The sequence below is a fragment of the Argiope bruennichi genome, chromosome 3 (genome assembly GCF_947563725.1).
Source record: "Argiope bruennichi chromosome 3, qqArgBrue1.1, whole genome shotgun sequence".
NCBI classification, from domain to species: Eukaryota; Metazoa; Arthropoda; class Arachnida; order Araneae; family Araneidae; genus Argiope; species Argiope bruennichi.
The window spans coordinates 109,262,159-109,279,481 of NC_079153.1; the positions used below are offsets into that span (position 1 = coordinate 109,262,159).

The following is a 17,323-nucleotide window of genomic DNA, read 5'->3' on the forward strand; positions in this document are numbered from 1 at the left end:
ACTGTCTTATTTCTTCTTAGCTATACTTGCTTTTTTTTAATAAATAAATCTAGAGATAAAATATGCTAATATTATCAAAGATTAGTATGGGGGTATTGAAGGGAAAGGGAATTTGAAAAGATAATTTGACTATTTTCAAAAAAGTGGCTTTCAAAGCAAATGTTAAAAGCTTACTCTACTCTACGACATTATTTGTTATCAGAGAAATACTTGATCAACATCCTGATAACAAACCAACAAGGGATCCGGTAGATCAACATTATTTTTTTAAATAATGACTGAAGTTATTTAATTAGTGGGATTAAATAACAGATTTAGATTTTGTGAAATTAAATGTATAGCTTTTATTTTTATTTATTGATTTAATAAAAATATAAATCGCCACCCATTTTAATTGCCCAAGCCTCTTTCTATCGGTCGAAAGAATATAAAAATATGAAAGTATCTTAGCTTAGCTTAAAATTCCATTGTTCTGGTGATACACTTTGATCAAAGATCGCGTCTGAATGCAGCAGGAACTATTCCAAAAATAAAGAAAGCTTTGTTGGGCATTAGAAGCAGAACTAGTTTCTGTTTTCTTTCACCCATTCCTATTCTCTCCCCCGTCACCATTAAATCGGTCCGAGAGCCTTTTCCCTCCCTTTTAAGCTTTTGCGATTTATTTACGACGTCATACGAATATCTGTCTGTTTGCGAAAAGACAAGCTAAGAACATTACTACATTTTCTCGTGAATTATTTTCTTTCCCCGCTCTTAAACAATAGAAGAGTGAACGTAAAAATTTTTCTTCTCGCTTGCTGTTCACTGATGAGGGTCGATGAGATATACAGAAGGAGGCAGAAAGATCCTACCCCTCCACCTTCCTTCCCCTTCTGTTTGTGTATTATTTGGGAATTCGTGGTTGTTGTTTTAAAAATAACTTAATTGCTTTCTAGAAAAAGAAAATTCTGATTTTTTTTTTAAATTAAAGGATATCAGAAGAAATACAAGCATAATTTGGGTTAATTATTCATTTTGTATTCAAATTGGTCTGGATGAATCAAATACAAAATTGGAAACAACGAGTTTTGCGTCAATGAAAGCCGAGTGAAATCACGTGAGGTCATCATCACATTAAAAACGCATCTGCGCATGTCATTACATCTAACTGAACATGTCTTAATTTGTGTTGTTAGGTCAAGACTTTTTATCCTCCTTCAAGACGCGCAATGAATTCCAAAATTAAAATGGCAAAACGTATTCGAAACATAACATGTCATTTTTTTAAAAGTGTCGTTAAAAATATGTATGTAACATTTTTTTATCACTTTTAAAAACAAATTTTTAGTATTTTTAAAAACAATCATTTTCAAAAATACTAAAAATTTGCACTAAAATTTGCAGTGTAGTTTTTATGATATCAGACATATGGTACATACTGAACTGATTATAAATATAGAATTTACGAAATCAAATTATTCTAACAACAATTTATCCACTGCCGAAATGAATTTCATAAGAATGTGAGTTCTTTGCTTTCAGTTCAATAGTCAAAACTGTCAGATTCGCATTGTGTTTTTGCACTTACTTCTCAAGAGTTGATAGATAGTGTATTTTAGAGATGGCTGACAAAAAGCATATTTAGGAATTACTAGTCACGCATCAATAGTAGTTATAATAATAACAAGTTTGTTACTCAGTAGTATTTCTTTCCTTACCTTTCACATTTGAATGAGTTTTGATGTTTCCAGCTAGTTTAGAAAAAGCTTACATTTTTCTTTTTTCTGTGTGTGCTGATTCGTCAGATTAAATGACTGATGTTTACAAACAGACGTAGAAATAAGTGAATAAAGGCTGTTTTGTGCAGTTATTGAAAACTGTTTTTACGGAGGTGATGTTAAATCACCAACAACATGGCATTCTATCTTGTCGATACTGCTACATTCAGTAGTGGCGGGTGGGTCGGCTGTACGCAAGAAGAAGAAAAAGCATGGCATTTTCCGATAAGACTACGAAACAATTACTGTAACACGGTTTCAATATAAAGCGAGGCAAATTGAAAATACTATTGGAGAGTTAAAAAAAATTAAATAATAAAAAAATTATTAAATTAAATAATATAAGTGCCATTTATCATGAATACTACAGTTAAATTTGGATAACGCTCCACAGTTTTTTCATATTTTATTACAATATTTACATTTAAAAGGAACGGTACTAAATGTTTCATTTTTAATAAAGAAATTTGCATTTTTATTAAACAAATTTGCATTTCTAATTGATAAAATCATAAATTAAAAATCGGAATTTATTACAATTTCGAAACAAAAGTTCCATTGCAAAAATTTTTAATACTAAAATCCTGAAAAAATAGTGCAAAAAGCATTATTTTTGCTACTGATCTATGCTTTAATTTGAAGTAAAGTTTATATATTTTATAGTACAGTTTTTAATACATTTTCCCTTCTTTTGTCACGATTTTGTTATTTCCTATCTTAAAGCAGAGGAAATTGTTAAGTTTAAACTTTACAAAATTTCTATAATTTCTTAATAATGTGAAATATAAAAAAAAAAATCTTCACTGTGTACGCACACGAATACGACAGGAGTTACCACAAACTTGTCTCAATTAGCATGTACTTTTACGCTCTGTTATATTGGCTATCACTTAATTTGTGGTTTGCCAAGTTAAAAATGCGGCGTTGCGTGACGAATTTCCACTCGTATCGAGTGCATCTTTAAAATGGCGAGAAAGTGATGTAATTGAGAAAGAAAAGAGTTGGGAAAATGTTTCAAGCTGTTAGTGTATGAAATTGATCTGATAATTAACGAAAAAGGAAGGCCGAAACAACCATTTTAGAAGATATAACTATTTTTTATTAATTATAAATTATATTTTATATATATGTTTGTTAATTATAAATTCCATTTTTATAGTGTATGGATTTTTAAATTATTTAAACATATTTTCATACAAATCATATAGTAGTAACAAACCATAATAGCAATAAAGTTAAATCAACTTTATTGTTCTAAGGCAAAAATGTAAACTATATTAAGAGTTTTCTTTTCTAATACTTTTGAATTTCTCGCGTATTCAATATTCTCTTCATAATATTCTTGATTTCTTATCTTCGATGATGTTTGGAACCAATAATTCTCCCGAATCTATATTGAATAAACAGCAAATATTTATCAATCCGATGTTTAGTTTTTTACACCATTTTTTTTTTTTACCTTTTGATAGGAAATTAAGCTTAAATTATTGTTTTCTCTATATTTCATAGAAATATAAGAAAAACTTCTAATTATTCAAATTTAATTATTAATTAAATAGCAGTAATTTTTAGTTATAAGTGACCTTCATTTCTCGTTAGATTATTAATTCTTACATATTTCTTAAACTATTGTTTTAGCCGTTTCAAAATTATTGTAAAGAATTATTTATATAAATGCATTTAGAACTCCATCCAGCTTGAAAGGGATAATATTTGTGATTCTGTCAAATCAATATCTATCTATCAATTTTTTAATAACCAGTTTGTATCCTTTTATCAACTACAAGTTTTCTTTACCCAATATTTGTTCAGTATTCAGTAAATTATTTTTATATCCATAATTCAAGCTAAAAGAAGCCAAAATGTCTTAGGTTAAATTTTATAATTCATTAAGTACCGAATCATAACTGATTTAATTTTGATTCAAAGCCCTCAAATATATTTTAGAGAAGGTCGTAAAAGTTTTTAAAGAGTTGAAAATAACTATTGTTAAAAAATTCCAAGTTGGATCTAAAAAAGTAGATAATATAAAAGGCATTTGTACATTATGAACGTAACAACATTAACAATGTAAAGGCAGATGGAATCAAAAGTTAAAAGAAAAGAACGCAGCTTAATATTATTCTTGTGCAAAATTAACTGTCAACCCCATAATGTGAACCGTAGTTTGTAACTCTGGCACTTGCTAAATTTCTTTAAACGAATGCAATCAATTCTTTATAACACAATTTCCCATATAAATTATTCAAAAATTGCGACAAACCTCTTCCAGCTTTGCATTCTGATAAGAGTTTTCATGAAGCGTTGACTAATAAACTGCTTTCTTCATATTATGCCAGTTTTTCCGTCACATTGCTTTGAACATAGTAAGAGTGATAATGGTTTTAATGCACACGCGAAATCAATGAACCATTTCTTTTAAGTTAGACAAATAAACAGCAACCCCCTGTCTAGTACGGATTTTCAGAATGTGATTTTGCAGTTGCACGTTATCATAAAGGCTTCCAATTAATTTGTTTAACGTTAGATTTCAATTAAAGGGGGTTCTTTGCAATTTATCAACCACTTTTGTCATAACGAAACGAAGTCAAAGAAAATTGTACAACTGTAAAAACAATTTGAGTTATTATTAAATATGGAAGCAGAAGAAATCTATCGAAAAATGACGTATACAAAATGGAATGATGTTGTAACAGCAGCTGACAGTGAAAGCAGTGCAAGTGAATAAGAACTATCAAGCGTCTTATAAGTAAAACAATTGTTAAAAATAAGGAGTATAATTTTACAATAGGAAAATGAACAGCTAGTTTTGCAATGAAGATTGACTCAAACTCAAGAATATATGCTTTATCTGCAATCATTCATAGCAAAAATTTAAATAAGGACGCCAGTTATTGTCTGAATACAAAATACCAGTTTAAAAAAAGTAATAATTGTATAATCTATCTATTTATAAAAGAGTAGTAAAATCCTTTCTATTAATGTTCAATTTTCCTCTTTTAATTGCAATACTTTTTAAGTTATTTTAAATTTTACATTCTTAATTTTAAATAAACAATACATTTTTTCATAAAAAATTAAATTTGTTGAGAATGCATTTTGCTGTGTGTGCAGTGTCTTAAAAGCGTTAACTACACGTTCTGCGTTAAATATATATTTGTTATATATAATCAGGATAGAAGTTTCGGATTAAATGCTACTAGGCAAATATAGGCAATTGATAACATAGTCAAACAGAAGTATTTCGCATTTATCAAGAATCACAATTAAAATCAAAGAGCTCAGAATCATATATCAATCTCTATATCGTTCAAATATTCTTCTTGTGCTTATATCAATGATTTCCATCATTTAGCTTACATAAATTATATATCTTCATTATAACACCATACATAGACAACATTTTAAAAATCAAATAAAGAGACTGTTCTGTGTAGTCATATAAAATACCTTTCTCCAACCAGATGACACATGTTCCATTTCACTATTATAACAGAGATCTACACATGAAGATGCCACGGCATGCAGCAGCGATCGACACAGTCGCTCGCCACCTGTTGTTTACTTTCCAAAGAGCTTCGGGCGTCGAAGGGTTCCTCCCGACACTGATTCCCGACTTTACGCGAAGACCACAGCTGTCAATCACACAATATCTCCGATCCTGACTTTTCAATCACGGTTTTCTTGTACTCACTTACTCATTCGACGAATTCTGTCTTATTTTTCAAGTGGTTTTAATAATAGTGACTTTATTTTTACCATAATAAATTCTGCGAGGACTTATTTTTTTTCTAAGACAGTTGTGTTTTTTTTTCTGGCATTGGAATTGGCGATTTTGTTGTAATCCATTTCAACTCGTCATGGACCATTTCTCAAGTTAGTTTTAAAAAGCAATGGATTTTTGATGTTTTTCTGCAGCTCTCGAGGAAAGAAAATTGGTTTTTGCGAGAGAGATTAGGGCTACGTTAAGAACTCGTATTCCAGAAACAATTTCCTTGGAATTAAGAAACCGATTTGTAGCGATAGTATCCAATAAATAGGACTATCTTGCAGCAAACAGAAAATAATCTCTGTGATAAAGCTGTTACAAAACTTTTTACAAATCTATTACAGAATCTTTCTCTTTTCCCTTTAGGGCGAATTACATAGATATTAATATAATTTAAACTATGAATCACAAAAAACGTTTATAGTTTTCAATGCAAATTATTATAGGTATCTGAGTTTGCAAAAATCTGATATTAAAATTTCAACTTTATGGTTTACAGATTGTAATCTCGATCCTCAGCAAAATCACTTCTTGTTCGCATAATACATATTAAATTTTTCGTGCTGATTTAAGTTCAAAAAGCATTTCGTTTCTTGAAAGAGGAAAAGACATATAATCTCACAACCCAGTATGAGATAAAAGAAGGTACAGGTTAAATGTTCTATTACATTTGTCATGTGATTGTAATGTTATAGAAATGGCTTCAATTCACAGATGATATATTTTCTGCTTAGAGAAGATATGAATGAGTGATACTCGAGCATTCACAGATTGCATTAGCAAAAATTTGGGTGGAATAAGTTGTCGGCGCAAATACAGCTATCGTTTTCTTAACATGGTCAAAGAAAATCGTTAAATCCTAACCCAATATCTCTGAAGTAGAATCAAGAATGTGCATAGATTCAACAAAAGGAACAAAATTATGAAGTCATGTGATGAAAATTGTATTCGGACTGAAAAATTATTCAAGGCACAAACAAATTATGAATTACGATCAAATATATGAAGTTTCTTCATAAAAATATAATCAGAAAAATTTAAACATAAGAATTAGCTTCAAAATTTTCCATGATCTTGCGAAATATATGTCAATATGGCTCTTAAAATTTTATTTCAATGAAAAGAGGCATTGTGTATGCTTGAATAGCTTTTGTTGCAAGATAATAAACCAACATGATGTAATCACACAGACGGGAATATATTAAAATCTTTTTTACTATGCAGAGTTGCGAAAAATTGAAAATAGATATATGGATTTGCAAAAATGATACCCTTTTTTGAAATCAATTCGAAGAAAATTAAAATGGATTAAGTTTCTTAATATCTTAACCTTTAAAATACTCGCAACGATAATAAAATATTATTGTTTTATGATAATTTAGGATATTTAGAAATTAATTAAAGAACTCAAAAAAATTAATTGAGAATATTTAAGAAGTGAAAAATATTTCAACTTTCATGTATGAAAAAGAATTTAATACGGTATTACAAGTGTGGAATAAATTTTAATTCGTATATTTTGGAACAGTTTTAAACGTTTATATCACAATGACAATCGAAAGCAGCTCTTTTATCAATATTTTATCTTCACAATAATACTGCTTTTTTTAGATGATATTTACAATATAATGAAAAAAATACTTCCGCTTGCAGACAGCAGATGATAGCTCAAAATGAGAAATTAAAATTTTGAAATTACCAAATAAACCAAAACTTATTTACTAATGTAAAAATAACACTAAAAAAGTTATCATGTTATATCAGATTCTGCTTCCTTTGCTTTTTTGAAGGTTTAGAGGAACCAATGAAAAAATATTAAGCTTTCTTCAAAATTTTTAATAAATAGAGGAATTTGTTTCAAAGATGGTGTAATATGATATAAATGAGAATACATTTTGGCATTTAAAGTTTTATGCTTATATTGTGAATATTGACAAAAAAATTTTTTTTTCTCTTTAGTTCACTACTGAGGGATATTACAAAAAGCATAAGGGTATCTTTTTATAAAATCCACTTTATATACAATCTATATATATTTGTTATTCTAATGAATATATAAAAAAATGAATGCTTTGATCATGAATATAAAAGAGTTACGCGTTTCCAGATTTGCTAATTTAAAAAAAAAAAATGGCAAAGGTTATTTTTTAAATTGCTATGTATAAAGAATAAACGAAATTCAAAACATGGAAAATTTCTATTATTATTGTATTCAACCAAACGATTTCCTTTCACTGAACTATTTTAATATTTCAAGACTTATAATGAAATTACCAAATTACCCTTACAATTTGTCATGTTACATATGGTAATTGCTTTATGGGTAAAGAAACTTAGAAAAATTAGAAATTGGTCTAATGAGAGAAAGGTCATAAGTTTAACCAACATTTCGATGAAAATAAAGAAAAAAAATTCCTACTTTATGGAATTCATACTTGCTTCTAGACAACAGTAAAAGCTGTTTATATTTTCTGAATTATATTTATTGTTTGTTTAAATTATAAATTTAAATATAATTATTGGTTTTGCATACAGACATAAAGTTATCTTTAAAGTCAAAAATAATTTATTTTTGGATTAACTTCTAAATCACGAAATATTTCAGAAGCCATCGACAGAAATTTTTTCCTTTCACTTAGCTGAAGCATGAAATAAAACTCGAGCATTTACGGATATATTAGAAATTTCAATACACTGTAAATAATTTTGAAAATGTTAAATGGTGTTACTAAATAATGATACTCCCTTTTCCTTTGAAATAACAACATTAACTTTTGTCAATTTACACAACGACAGGAAGCGACACGAAATAAAATTCAAATTTCTGTGCGTATATTAAAACTGATTAAAAAATCTCAAATGAAAAATTATTAAAGTTTATTCCATTCTTAATGGGTATTTTTCTGAGCTATCTTTTTAAGCAGTTGGAAAACTATTTTGTAACTTTTTAAAGCGTTTTAATTTGAGCACCATTTTATTGATAAAAACATTATTCATTTTCCCATAGTTTGGCATTCACCTTTCTTTTTAATAGATAGAAACAAATTACCTATAATACACGCATTGTTTTCATAGACTCTAATTTTAAAGCATTGCTTAAAAGTTAAGTTTGAAAATTTTTAAGCGAAGATTTGAAAATTAATTAAATTTCAGATTTTGCTGTTATTCGTTCAAACATAAAGCTTAGATTACTCCTTTCACCTGATTTATACTGCTTATCTAGTTGTTTTATAAATTTTTGTTGTACGTAAAATTTTATTATTATGAGAAAAAAAATAAATGAAATTTCTGATTAAAATAAAGCTGCGCACAATATCCTTCCTTTTTCTTCATCAAGCAGAAAGTAAATAATATTAATCTGCTGCCTTTTGTCTTTGTTTCCTTGGATCGTTTCTATAATCTAAAATAAGTCATATCGAATTTTATTTTAAAAAGTTAACAATGTCATTAAGAATGTAGAGTTTTAATGCATTTGACATAAAATACATGCTTTGTAGTATTCATCATAATTTCTGAGTATATCGTGTAATTTTTTTCGTCTTTTAAGAACAAATAAGCCAAAATAAGTGAATATTTCAAATAGTGAGAAAAAAGAACTTACAAATATTTTCTTTTGTTGTCATTATTATTGTTTACCTTTAAAACAAAATAGTGCGAGAACAAAATAACTGAACCGAAAAACCGAGATAAGTTTTATACCTTTATTTGCTTTTTTCCCCCGGAAATCAAATCCTCTGCCATTCATTTCAAGAAATAAACATAGTTCATTGTATGTATCTTAATATTTCTGTTTTTCATATAAATTGGCTCAACCGTTTTAAAAAAGATTTTGTCGATCTTCAAAGAAGTTTACTAAAATAAACAAAAAAGCAAAATAACACACACACACACACACACACACACACACACACACACACACACACACACACACACACACACACACACACATATATATATATATATATATATATATATATATATATATATATATATATATATATATATATATATATATATATATATATATATATATATATATATATATATATATATATATATATATATATATATATATATATATATAACAAAAATTACCAATGTCCTTTTTTAGTTTTAAAAAAGTTTATAACTCAATTAATAAAAAGTTTAGTTATTGAAATTAACTGTAATTTAAAAGAAAAAAATCTCACTTTGAACAAGTAATGTAGTTTTAAAAAAATTATCATAAAGAGACAAAGAAAATTTTGATGTAATCTTTTCGTGTGAATCATAATCACATAACAAACGAAACTGTGATATCATTTACCATGTAATTGCATGTTATCTTACACTATGCATATCATTGTAATGGTTTAAAAAATGCCGTTTTAATGGTTTCGAAAATTAATGGGTTTTATTACAAGTATATCACGTGGAATCAAAAATTATATTCGACATGCATTATAATGATTATAAAATCCATTAGTATTTCTTGCGTATGATTCTGAAGAACTACAAAGGAATTGTAGAGTTTCAACCATCTTTCAATAGTTGCAACGGAGTTGAGTTGTGTCAATGATTTTTAATGCCTAGTTGTAGCACTGCATTTTAAGATCATCGCTAAATAAACTTGATCATACTTTAATAAATTTTTCAGTCTTTGTAGTTATAGCATGATCATAATGTGTTCATCAATTTTCATCTTTAATCTGGTAAAACAAATTCTCTCTCTTATCTCTCTCTTATTTGGCATGAAATGACGAATTAAAATATACATATGCATTTATGTTTTGATTTAAAATATATTGCTTGAAAGACCCGATTTAAGTCCATATCAATCATATTGAATTATAGCTGGATCAAACTCATCCGTAACGCTAATGAAGCTCAATTGTAACAAATTTACAAAACTGACTGCTATTCTATAAATATTTTAAATAAAGTTAAATAGATTTCTAATTTATTTCAAATAATTGGACAAAGTAAAAATAACAACGTTGAAATGATTCAATTATAAGTGAATTATTATTAATGCATTGTTTTTATTTATTGTTCAAAACATGAAATATGAGATAAGTCATTTTTGGTTTCACAAGCAGAGAGAATGTGATTTGAAGTTTAAATTACTGAAATAAAACATTGTTATTAAATAAGTTTTTTTCAAGGATGGATTTGGAATCAGAACTATAATTTGCCACCATTATTTTTTTTGAAGTAATAGTATGTATATTTATGAAAGCGAAATATGAATAAGTGTATGATTTTATGTTGCAAGTAAGCGCATTAATTTTTTCAAAAGAAAAAGAGACATTTTAAATTAATGTATTCTCAAAATGAAGCGAATAGTAATGAATAAATCGATGGCAAGTGACTGAAAGTACATATTATTTATATTGAGGTTTTGAAATTCTTAATCTTAAGCGAACTAAGAGAATAGAAGAAAGGATGAAATTAATAAGAAATTATGTAATTAATGACAAGAACGCACGCATATAAGTATTCTAGTAACTATACCGTCAAGATCATTGAAGAAAACATTGATATCTTCTATGCGGAAAGTGGAATTAGTAAGAAAATGCAGGTCCAGTAAAGAGAATAATGGAATAAATTATTTTTTCCTGATTTTTAGATTTATTCATGAAAATAATTTTTTAAAATCTTATTATAGATTTTAATTGTTAAGTCGGTTTTTCAATAATATGAAAAAGATTCAATATGAATGAAACTTGAATAAGGCTTTTATGTTGCTTCGATCAGTATTAATATACTATATTTGCTGTTGCAACAATTCTATGTTAATTTTTTATTCCATGTAGCCCAGAACTTGAAATTAATAGTTATTCCTTGAAATTCTTGAGTTATAATTAAAGGGGGGGGGGATAGACGTTTAAATACGATATCCTGGCATTGAGTTCTGGAAGTCATGACATACAAAACTGACAACCACTGTTAATATGTTATTTTGTTTAAAAAATTATTTTATTTAAAAACTTAGGCATTCTAATGAAACTTTTTAAATGATTTAATAACCCTCATAAAAAAAGTAACTGCGCAAAACGTTAGCTTAATTACTAAATGAGCCAACCTCTTTCAATGATTGTTAAAATTTCATCTTCCTTTTGTTTTGTTTTTTATATATTTCTTTCTTATATCGTCTATTAATTGACAGCTATGAAATTTGTCAATAAACCACTTCTTATTTTTTTTTTATCTAATTTGAAAAGGTTCTGAATGTGAGAGAGATGACAGAAACGTTAACAATTATTCTTTAAAGAATTATAAAAATGAAATGTGGTAGCGCATCTAGACTGTCAATATAAATTGATGTAAAAAGTGCACAATAATGAAATACTGCTATTATCGCGCTTTTGTGATTATATTCTAGATTAAAACGAAACTTTTTGCGAAGAATGGAAGTTCCAATTAGCTTTTATACAAAAATAATTATTCACCACTCTTTGATTGATTTGGAATTTCAAGAAATAATATATAATAGAGACCTACATCTGTCTACTCTTGTGTGTATATTTCATTTGGTTTGAAATAATTGTTTTAGATAGCAAGAAAAGAACTTTTCCTGACTTATTTGGCGTTTGAACAAAATTGTAGATTTCGTTTATGTATGAAATCTATTGATTATCCATTGAAAATTAGCTTTTATATAATCAATGCTTCATAATCAGAATAAGGTTAATAATAAGGTTAAATTAATTTTGAAATTAGTAATAATACTGCTGATTATTTTTTTAAAGTTAATGACTGAGAATTGAATTTCGAGTTACAAAACAAAATACGTCGCATTGAGTTTAGGCTCACGCAATGGAATATTCGATTCAGCTGAAAGTTAATTAAGGACTTGATTTTTCAACTCTGCAATTTTCATAGTTTAAAATATATTTCATATGCAAGCTATATTTTTCAGATGTATGCTTTTCCAAAGTTTCTTTTCAAAACATAAAAGCAATGTTCATTTTTATTTTTTATCAATTTTTTAAGCAAGCAATAAAAGTTAAACACGACACAGACATAAACAGACACGCGCGCACACACACTCATAAAGATTTTAAATGGGAAAGGCTAATATGTTTCCAGAAATTTATTCAATATTGAAATCACTGTAGGAGTTTTATTTCAATCATTTTGCGGCAAAGTCATTCTTAATTGCATTGTCCTAGGGAAAAAAAGAGTGACGCTGTAGAAGCTTTTGAGAATATTCGATAAGTGTAGCGAATAGTAATAAAAATGTTTTTAGACTACGTCACGTCACTTTTTGCGGATTTCTTTAAAGGTATAATGTCAGTGGTTAAAATACTGAATTTGTATTTTTGATTTCACGAAACAGACATTCAATGAAAGTTTTGCTTTCTTATTTTTAATTAACGATAAAAATTTATTGCTTTTTTTACAAATAATAAAAGGATCCATTGTTAAAATATGTTACGAATAGCACTTTCTTTTTCAAAAGGATAACTTGGTTAAACCTAATAATGATCACAGAAAATCTTTTGTTGGTTCTGCAAACCGAGTTTATTCAGAATCTATTGTGAAGATATCATAAACAAAATATTTCTTTCGTGATGCTGAGAAAAATTATTAAAACTAGAAGAGTAAAACATTTAAGCTGAAATTCTTTGGTTAAATGGTTAAACAATAAATAATGAGAGTAAATAATAATAATGAGAATAAATAGAGAATTTCGATATCCATGCTTCGTGTGATTATGTAACGTTTTAATTCATATTTATACAAATAAAACTTGACGAAGGGGAACAAAGCACATTGAAAAGCAACACGTTCTCAGGGCTCTTGCACATATATCAATAAAATTTATATATAATTATCAGAAAAATTTATATATAATTATCAGTAAAATTTACAGAAAGTTACACGCAGTTTAAAATCTGAAAAGGTATGTAGCTACCTCAAAAAAGTTTTCTAAAATTACTTAAAATAATTTTTTTTTTGTAAGTACACCAAAAAAATTTATAAGCATTTTATAAGTTGAAATTTGTAAAATTTTTAGATGAGTATAAAGTAGCCAAAATTTTTAGCTTTGAGAAGAATGTTTTGCAGAGTATTTGATGTCATTGATGATCCGATGGCAGTTTTGATATTTATTAATGAAAAACAATGAATGCTTTATTGTCATTTTTTTGGTGATGTAGAGAAAAAATGGATAGAAATGATAGAAATATTTAAGAAAAAATATTTTCGCATAATTATAGAAGTACTTCAAAATAAATTATTTGATTAATTTTACAATATAATCAGTATCGTAATATGAATTTGCAAGTAATATCGCAGTTTTTAAAGGGTTTATTTTGAAAAAAAAAAAAAAAAGGTTTAACGTGAAATTATTAAAGATAGAATTATTGATTATCTTGCTTGCTTTTTGATCACAGGTCTTCATAAATTACACCCAAAAACGAAAAGAATAATATGTTTATGAAAATAATATTTTGAGTGGCAAAAATAGCACTTTGAACTTTCATCTCAGAACTTTCCGATACGAATGCAATCTCAATTAAATGCCTTACCATGAATTTTATTAAGTAACTGAAAATGAAGAGTTTTGACAACTAGCATAACTTCATTTCTCAATTAAATGCTTTAATATGAATTTTATTAAGTAGTAGAAAAGAGTGCGTTTTGACAACTAACAGAATTTCATTTCTCAATTAAATGCTTTATCATGAATTTTATTAAGTAGAAGAAAGGTGAACGCTTTGTCTACTAACATAACTTCAGATTAAAAACAAAGACACTCTTAATTTCCACGAAAGAATTTCTTTGAAAATAAATTTCATTTGCAATGCTAGGAAGCACGAAATCTAGTAAGCATTGACTGTCATTATAAAACGATAATTCAAAGTAGAATGCAATAAAACTTTTATATCATTTATTATGTTTTAGCATTCAATTATTTAAAAGAAGTAAAACGCCATTTATTTAAATTTCAGCAAAAATTAAAATTTATAATTCGAAACAAAATAATTTTCCTTTGCAATTTCATAATTCATTCGTGACTGTTTACATAAAATGTAAGGAAGGTCTTTGAGAGACTCATTAATATGTTTTCATTTATACTAATAGCCAATTTGGGACTGCAAATAGAAAAATTGAAAAGATTTGTTATTAAATACCACAGTGCTATTAACAGCTGCATCCAGTATATTGCAATTAAGTATCATATTTTTATCCAATATTTAAAAAGTTGCTTTGCTTTCTATAGCAAACACCGAATTCGTTGACTGTTCTGCGCCTGCGAGGAGCGATGTGGATCCTCGAGGCGGAAGACCATCCACTTCTTTCAGCATCAGGATTCAATGCAAGAGCAGATAGAGTCGGTCAAGCGGATGGTAGTCAATAATAAGGTATGTTTGTTTTTATCTCGCGATTCATTTCGGAGGAGGTACGCGTCGCATCGCTGACTACAATAGACCACGCGCAGCTAACAGACCTTGACCAAAGACTTTCCCAAAGGGAATGGTCAATCTCCATGTTCCCGTTTAGCACCAAGACTGGTCATGAAAAGTTACGTGATTCACGGCAGAAATTTTGTCGTGAGTGGCCTTTCAGTGCTCGACACAATTGTATTATTTAAGAAATTTCTTCGCAACTAACAAAAAAAAATTGTTGCAAAGATAAAGGAATGGTTAAACATCGTTTTCATTGTTATTAGTGTGGTTTAAAGGCGATAATAACACATTAATTTAGGTTATGTCGACACATATCTAGTAATAAGCGTAGAATCAAGAAGAGGGACTAATTAATATTGAAGTTTACAAAAGATCAGACGAGAATATATTTAATGATATAATATTTGTTTACGATGTAAAAGACATTCTATAACATCTCACGTGGATGGACATCTCATGCAAAGAAATTAAAAATTATACTTTTAAAAAGTATAAAGTAAAAGTTTTATAAATATGAGAAAATGGCGCTTATATTATTCCCATTATAATAATTTTTTACAAAGACTTTTTTGTTTTGCTTCCCTTTATATTTTATGATTAAGATTAATTTTATTTTCAGTAGGTTTTTTTAATTGATATAAAATAAAATAATATAAAACTACATATAATAATAATATAATAATATATAACTACATGAAATGAATGATACTTTATCTCCCAGCATATTCCTTTGCCAAAACTGTTCTATAAATACTAAGTGTTGTATCATGTAATGGCATGTATAAAAGATTGATTTACGTGGTGTCAACACATATCCAGTGTATTTAAAAAAAGGGCAAAAATATATTTGAAATTAGAAACAGTTTTCAACATTAATTCATCTCATGGTTTTCAAAACATATTTATAAAATATGAGAATACATAACTTTCTTAGGTTTCATGTTATGTAATACATTTTAGTATTCGAAACAGTTTCATAATTTTTAGCATTAACACCGGAAAGGTCAATAAACAAACACAGTGCTGCTTTAAACATCAGTCATTTTGAAAATTAAATTTCAATTTTAAAATAAGAAATAAATTTATACTTGTAAAAAGTGATATTCTAAAATTATCTGAAAGTATTATTTTTCTTTAATCCAATGATAAAAGAAAACATAAATAATTAACGCAAGGTAACACAATGAGTTTTAGAAAATACAAATGAATTTTAAAAATAAAGAATAGCCCCCTTCACTTTACAGAACAAAAGCGAAATCGTCAAGTTAAACAAATATTACTCAATTCCTTTTTGTACTTCAACATACCAAGGAAATTAAAACCAAAAGTGTTTTTTTATAAATTTCCCGATGCAATTACATTTGCCATGTTTATATAATAGAAATATGAAAACCTGTATATATACATAAATCACATTAAATAAGGAATAAGTTATTGGGATATATATTGTTTTTAATTAGCATACGACTGATCATTAATTATGGTTAAATAAAGTCTAACATTTAATTAATCATCTTCATTGGCAATAACGTTTTGAGGTTGAGAACCGTGCATCCTTGAACTCGAGACAAAACCTTTTCATTAAATTGTATTCAAATAATATAAAACTACTCATTTACGACTCTGAGAAATAATAATAATAAGAAGAAGAACCCTTTAAAAATAGCCGTCTTTTCTTCAGTCACCATTTAAAGCATATGACATTAAATAAGAACCAATTTTCATAAAAAAAAGGACACCGTAAAAACAAAGCGCTCTGGACTCACCTGCGCAGTAGCGAAATCCCCGAGGCTCGTAATCCTCTTTAGCAGCGGAATCTTTTTTCCAATTACAAACAGTGGGAGAGAGAGCGCAAAGTAATCCAAACCTTACCAGACACCCGAATCCTTCAGCATCTAGACTTCTACTACGGACCACTGGCTGCGATCTCCTCAGACGGACGGCACGGGGCAATACTATTGGCCGTGACGTCTGCGATTGGCCCCGCCTGCCACGCGAACCGCCCCCGCCATCCCAATCGCGGATTGGGTCGTTCCTCTTATCACCTTCTTCTTCCGAACGATCCCTCCCTCTCCCTAGTTCCTCTATCGCTGCCTATACTAAAATTGTTGAAGCATCCGATACCGTTAGATAAATCGAGCCGTATCAATCGGAAATAACTATACAGGGGTGAGCTTTTTGGTTCGATAAAATCGGGTTTTATTGAAGAATATTGGAACGTGCTTCCTTTGGAACGGTAGGACACTAAATTTGTTGAAGCATCCGATACCATCAGATAATTCGAGCTATACCAATCAAAAATGCTTGTATATGGATGGAATTTCTAGTCCCAATAATATGAGATTTTTCTGAAATATTTTGAAATATATTTTCTTTGGAAGGGTTATCTCTGCCTATAT

The 17,323-nt window shown here is 28.1% G+C and overlaps 1 protein-coding gene across 3 annotated transcripts in view; it reads right to left on the bottom strand.

Annotated features, from left to right (window-relative positions):
• The window catches only part of LOC129963697 (paired box protein Pax-2-like), a 104,639-nt gene extending 87,825 nt beyond the window's left edge, over positions 1-16,814 (bottom strand). For all 3 annotated transcript variants that reach the window (XM_056078208.1, XM_056078207.1, XM_056078205.1), the window contains exon 1: positions 16,691-16,814. The gene's annotated coding sequence lies outside the window, so the exon portion shown is untranslated. The remainder of the gene's footprint in view (positions 1-16,690) is intronic.
• Between the last annotated feature and the right edge of the window lie 509 nt (positions 16,815-17,323).